Here is a 6000-nt window from a genome sequence, read left to right as displayed (position 1 = left end):
CGAAAATAATACAGTAAGCTGTGATCAGTTCAAGCTGAACGCAATTTGTTAATTTATAATATAGTTTATACTACAAACATTACATACATACTACCATACAGAGTTTAGACTGTTTAGTTAGAAGATAGTACAGACTGTATTATACAGAGTGATTTTTTAGTCCTGTTACCGAATTGTTAATGGCTGGAAATTTGTTTCTAAGAAAGGGAAACTTTGTTTTGCGACACGAAGTTGGTACCGATATAGATACGGCAGTGTGAGTTGATTCTCCTTGAGCTGTGTAAACTTTTGTACCGTTTCCGATCGTGTTACGAACAGAATGTCTTTTACCACAGAACAACGAGTTTTCATTCTCGAACGATATTTTGTTACGAAATCGTACGCGAGTGTAAAAGAATCATTTCAAATTAAATTTGTCGGTGTTCCTCCGCCAGAAAAAATGTCAATTTCTAGGCTAGCAAACCGATTTCGAGAGACAGGTAGTGTTTGCGACAGAAAACGTAGCGGTCGACCGACTCGCTTGACAGATGACGTTTTAGAGAAAGTGAAAACAAGATCGCTCAATTATCCACGGAAAAGTTTACGAAAACTTTCCACGCAAGTCGGTTTGTCATATTTGAGTGTTCAGAAAGCCGCTAAAAAATTGAAATTGTATCCGTATCGCGTACGATTAGTCCAAGATTTTCAGCCTCCAGATTTTAAGCGATTGCAATATTGCCGTCGGTTTAGGTCTCTCGTAAACGATAACGGAATCGAATTTTTAAACGCAGTGTTCTTTAGCGATGAAGCTTGGATCCACTTCGACGGTTATGCGAACAGTCAAAACTGTCAAATTTGGGCGGTTGAAAATCCTAACGCTTTACAAGACAAATCTTTGCATCCTGAAAAAATTGGTGTGTGGTGTGCGATATCTCGTCATCGTATAGTCGGGCCCGTATTCTTCGAACAGACAGTAAACGGTGAAGTATACAGGAATATTGTGCGCCAATTTTTGTCCCTCCTGGAACCTCAAGAACGGTATTGCTGGTTTCAGCAAGACGGCGCTACATGCCACACGTCCGAGAAACCATGGGTTTTCTGCAAGAGTTCTTTGATGATCGAATAATAAGCATGGACTTATGGCCTCCAAGGTCTCCAGACTTCACATCTGGCTACTTTTTGTGGGCTATATTAAGTCCGAGGCCTTCAAAAACAATCCTCACACTATCGATGAACTTAAAGTCAATATTACAAACTTAATCACGAATATTTCCGAATATGCTGAAAAGAGTCCGTGCGTGTATAACCGCAAGTGGTGGGCATTTTGAGCATATTCTTTAACAATTATGTAAGTAATAGCTTTTTATTAAATCTCTTTTGTAAGTTACAAATACATTTTTTATTCCACCTAAATTTCCCTTTCTTAAATTACATTTAAAATCGGGTAACAGGACCAAAAAATCACTCTGTACTATACACTCATATATACGTATATATATTCTCACTCTATGCCTTTTTCTCTTTCATATATATGCGCTTAGCGTCTTTAATTACGTTACAGATTTTGATTACGAATCACCGATTTTTTTTCCACGTTCCCCTGTAAATCGTATGTACAAAAAAGTCTGACCCAACGCGCCTAAAGAAGTTTTCACTTCAGAAATTTCAACATCCTACGGCTAATCGTTTTTGAGTTATGCGGGATACATATATGTACGTACAGACGTCACGCTGAAACTAGTCAAAATGGTTTCAGAGATGGTCAAAACTGATATTATCGTCGAAATCTGAAAACCGAAATTTTTCGCGATCACAATACTTCCTTTACTTCGTATAAGGAAGTAGTAATGTTAAATTTTTTATTAAATGTTTGTTCGAAATATCCTTATTTAAATTTTATGAATTCTATAAAAAATTATTTACAAATATTGCAGCAATAAAGTATATAACATAAAAATTTATTTTAAGTATATTTTTTTATCGTCTCGGTATTATCTTTCATTTTAATGAAACTACGGAAATAAATTATTAAAACTACCTGTAAAATATTACGGTTTTTTGATTTATAAAATATGACTTTATTACAGAAATAGTAGAAATAAATTCAAAAATTTTCAAATTACAGTCGACAGAGATAAATTAACACGCATTAATTTCATGTATTAATGAAACTAATGCTTTTATTTACATATTATATATGCATTATACAGTGCGATTATTTTATCGCACAAACATCTAACGGGATGGGTATAACGGGTAATGTGTTATTTTAGTAATACAGCATATTTTCACTTAAGCGGTTACATCAGTAGTCAGTACAACAGATATTGGTCAACGTCAATTAATTTAATGCAATCTGAATTTGAGCCGACGTTTCGTCAGCTACACTGTGTCTAGGTAACGAAAGAAGAACCGACTGGGTTGGTCTAGTGGTGAACCCCTCTTCCCAAATCAGTTGATTTGGAAGCCGAGAGTTCTAGCATTCAACTCCTAGTAAAGGCAACTATTTTTACATGGATTTGAATACTAGATCGTGGATACCGGTGTTCTTTGGTGGTTGGGTTTCAATTAACCACACATCTCAGGAACGGTCGAACTGAGACTGTACAAGATTACACTTCATTTACACTCATACATATTATTCTCATTCATCCTCTGAATTAATACCTGAACGGTAATTCCCAGAGACAAACAGGAAAAAGAAAGAAAGTTAACGAATTAATACCCCTAAACTGCTATAATTCTACTAATTCTTTTATCTTCGTGTAATTTTAAACTAGATTTTTTTTTTAATACTTTTCCTCAATTATTTGATCATTTGGTTCTAATTTGACACAAACCAATTTTTTTTTTTTAATTTTATTGCAAAACTAACAATACCGTTTAAAAAATCATTTTGATATTTACTCGAGATGAAAATATCTCTGTTTTAAAAAATCCCAGTATTAACGAAATAATTAACAAAATGACGGAAAATCGCATGTGGATACAGATAAAAATCTACATCTTAACATACTTTTTTTTTAAATTTAACATGTTTATTTTGTTACCCACCGGATTAGTATACTTGTGAATTAGTCCTCGCAAATCACTTGATTTCCAAGAAGAGAGTTCTGAGGTTCAAATGTTAGTAAAGGCAGTTACTTTTATACGGTTTAAATATTAGATTGTGGATACCCGTATTGTTCGGCGGTTGGGTTTCAATTAACTACACATCTCAGGAACGATCGACCTGAGACTGTACAAGATTACACTTCATTTACATTCATATATATGATCCTCGATCATCCTCTGAAGTAATACCTTACGGTGGTTCCGGAGGTAAACAAGGAAAGAGCAAAATATTTATTTTGTTGAAGTTACAGAGGTAAAAATTTTCATGTATCCGGAAAAGAGCGTAAATCTAGGTTTTGTAAAGATTTAACCGACATTTTTCTTAGATTTTTAAAAAGTACTTATTCTATTTCAGAAAAAACCCTGAAACCTAATGATAATCTTTTTTTAATTATACAGTTTCGTAGATATGAAATGAAAATTCCAAAAAAACAACGTGGTTACGGGATCCGGATTTATTTGACGGGGACTTTAGCGTTTAAATTTGCTGTAGAGTAAGCAGACAAGAAACGGAATCTTTGTAAAACCTCCCGAACAGATTTCAAGAATCCGTTAGACTTTCAGATTTCGATGTACTCGTTTCATTATAAAGAATTTAATCGGTTCAAAACAAACGTAGAATCGATAATGAGAAAGAAGGGATTAAGAGTAAAAAAAAAACTGTGATGGGTAGCGAGGAAAACACAATCGAACCTAAGAGAAACCACAATAAAAAAAAACCAACTACTCGGAGTAATGTTCAAGGTTTTGCTCAGGTTGCAGACACCCATTTCGTTAATTATTACTTTGGATATTGAAGAACTTCTTCCGAGACGGTTTGATTTTGCGTCGACCGGTTGAAACGCATGCTACAGGAAAATATTATCCGGTACTCTATTCTCCATAATTTTTATATATGATTTTGATTATAATCTGGATCTAATAAATATACTATATTTCACTCAAAATTACTGAATAAACTAGGACAGTGGTTCCCAAACTTTTCGAAGTCGCGGCACCCTTTTTCGATTAACATTTTTCCACGATGCCCTACCCCTAAGTAAAAGTACGACTACTCGTAAGTAAGGGATAAAAATAAATAAAACTTTTGAATTTTCATTATTTTTTTACCTTATTAACATTAAATTAATAATTTTAAATGTCTCGATTCAATTAATTATGAAGCTTTTACAATATTTCGCGGCGCCCCTTTTAAGAGGCCGTGGCTCCTCGGAGCGTCGCGGCGCACAGTTTGGCAATCATCGAACTAGGATATTATGGTATAAGGATATTAAGGTCGCATATCTTAAAAATAAATTCCGATTCCGTTAACATGTAGTTAAATTATATTACGATTTACCACAGGGAACTGTACTGTCACTTATTTTCTTCAAAATATATGTAAACGATCTTCTAAATCTTGATGTATAAAACGGTATAATTATTTCGTTTTGATTTAATTAATTATATTAATTATTTAATTTCAATTTTACTAATTGTAATACTTAAAACGATAGTTTCATTTAAAAAAAAAAACAAAAAACTAAGTGCAATAAAACCCAGAAAAGATTCACTGCAGGATTAACAAAAACATTATAGTAATTTTTAAACTTACAGTTCAATAATAATTAAAAATCACCATATACGAAATTACAATTTCTATCAGATTAAACAAACTTTTATCGATGTTTAAGATTGTACAAGGTGACTGAAATAAAAAAAATATATATATACAATATAATGGTGTTTAGTTTAGTTATAAATAGTAAACTGTAGACGGCAATAAAATTTACTCCGATTGTGTCTAGAACCGTAAGAGAGCGTTTGTTAACAAATAAATGCTTTCTTCGGTTATTGAACTTTGTCCTTGAGCTCACTGAAAATGCTTAGCTCGAAACACCCTAAAATAAATAAACTCTATATTCAATATCGATGTTATTTAAAATATTAACATATAATTTACAATTATTGTGAAGTTTTTCTGGTACTTACGTATTAGCGCCACCGCAGCTTCAGCTTTAATTAAAAACAAAGAAGTCGATCGGATTTCGGTGGAAAATGGGCCGATATAGAGTTTAACATAGATTCAAAACAGTCTCTTTATTAATTTTAATATATTTAGTTTATAAATATAATTTAACCAAACTTAACCTACGCTCGATTCGCTCGCTAACCTTGACTAATTAACACCGTAAGTTTTTGAGTATTTATTTAATAAATTCAGTAATTATTGCAATTATTTATTATTTAAATAATCAAAACACTCCTGTTAATTAGTCAAGGTTGGTGAGCGAAGCGAGCGTAGGTTAAGTTTGGTTAAATTATATTTATAATATAAATAACCATTTCTTAAAATTAATAGACAATAAAATAAATAGTAAATTTTAAATAAAGCTGTAGCTGCGGTGTCGTTAATACGTAAGTACCGTTTTTCTTATCGTTAATTAAAAAGGCGAATTACTTATGCGAAAGGATACCAGAGTTTTGAATTCTGGATAACATGAAAACGGACTTTTACAGCCTGAAGGATTAGATTTTAATCGGAAAATCTTGAGGAAATCTGGAAATTTAAAAATGTAAAGTAAATCTTAATCAGAATCACGTTTAATAAACCGATTCACATAGATCACCGAAGTTAAATCGGGTGAGTTCTACTTCACGGTAATGTCATTTATTACCACGAGCAGAATAATCGATGCGATTTAAAGATTATTAAAAATAAAAAATTAACCGTAGTCTTAATCGGTATTTACTCCTAAATCTGACCTACCTGTACCGGTAGTAGGTACTGACCTACCTGATTTGAGGCGCAGGAATGAAACGGTTGTGGCTTCCATTAGTCCAGATATGTCGGTTAAAGTATGACGAACTGCCCTATAAGTCGGTCGAGTGCCGCGTAACGGAAGTTGTTCGCATTGAATATTGTAG

Source organism: Lycorma delicatula, chromosome 5, assembly GCF_047948215.1.
Source record: "Lycorma delicatula isolate Av1 chromosome 5, ASM4794821v1, whole genome shotgun sequence".
Lineage (NCBI taxonomy): Eukaryota > Metazoa > Arthropoda > Insecta > Hemiptera > Fulgoridae > Lycorma > Lycorma delicatula.
This window is presented reverse-complemented; position numbering follows the sequence as displayed.